General features: G+C 50.3%; 1 non-coding gene across 1 annotated transcript; it reads right to left on the bottom strand.

Moving 5' to 3' along the window:
* Nucleotides 1–696: 696 nt before the first annotated feature.
* LOC138755900 (U1 spliceosomal RNA) lies at nucleotides 697–860 on the bottom strand. The gene has a single exon (XR_011352612.1). It is a non-coding gene; the product is annotated as a U1 spliceosomal RNA (small nuclear RNA).
* Between the last annotated feature and the right edge of the window lie 221 nt (nucleotides 861–1,081).

Genomic DNA, 1,081 nt, shown 5'->3' with positions numbered 1-1,081 from the left:
TGAACAGTATAATGGACAGGCAGTGTCCACCAGCGGGCGGCGCTACTGCGCTCCTGTTCAGGGGACCCACTCCCTGCTGGTCAAGGTCAAAGATCTTCCCCAACCCCATCAAGGTGACCTTTGATCACCAGGTGCTGCAGTCCAGACAGCCCGCCCGGACCCGGCCCAGACCTTCACCCCATTGGCCCAGGTGAATCACCCCCTTCACTTGGCTTCGAGCCATTGGCCGCAGCAACCACACTGACCCTTACGATTGCCCCCTCCCCCCCTAGAACCATAAAGGACCACGCACCCCTTCATTCTGTCTCTCTGGACTCCTTGTGGCACCTTCCACATTGGGTTGGGGTGAGCCGTGTCTGTACCGGTCAAGGGGTAGTAACATCACCTTGATCTGATTGTTGAGCATGTATGTTCAACCCCAACCAACCAATTTTCCCCTGCAACCGTGTCTGCCTGTCCCGCATCGGACTTGTTAGCCACAAACGAGCCTGCAGCTGACGTGGACATTTACCCCTCCATAAATCTTCGTCCGCGAAGCCAAGCCAAAGAAGAACATGTTCCTGTAACTCCCCAAGTTTCTGTCAGTTTCCCCTCACGTATATTTTCCCTCTGCATATTGAGTACGTGTAGAATTTTGCTAGACACACGGGAGTGCGTGGACCCAACACGAACTATCTCTATCTTTGGAAAAAAAATCAGGGGAGAGCGCGAACGCAGTCCCCCACTACCACAAATTTTGCAGTCGAGTATCCCGCATTTGGGGACATCGCAGGCGTCAGCACACCCGAAGTGCAATGGGTTAGCCTCGTCCTGGGAGATCGGCCATCATGACCACCGATTCTCCCCTGCCAGGTAAGTATGCTTCAGCTTTCTCAGACTCATGATCCCAACCTCCATCCACACACCTTAACATCATTAGGAGTCATAATTGTAAACCTCCGTCTTGCACAAATCCACCATTAAAAGTTTAACCTTCATATTTAGTCTTTAATATTTTTCTTAATTGTTGATATCTTTTAGATGTTTCTTTCGCTTCTCTAATTTGCATATATACCTTATAAGGAAAGACAAGTACCAGAAG

This window comes from Narcine bancroftii, chromosome 2 (genome assembly GCF_036971445.1).
Source record: "Narcine bancroftii isolate sNarBan1 chromosome 2, sNarBan1.hap1, whole genome shotgun sequence".
In the NCBI taxonomy this organism is placed as follows: Eukaryota; Metazoa; Chordata; class Chondrichthyes; order Torpediniformes; family Narcinidae; genus Narcine; species Narcine bancroftii.
The sequence above is the reverse complement of the archived record's forward strand: the minus strand, read 5'-3'. Positions and strand labels throughout refer to the sequence as shown.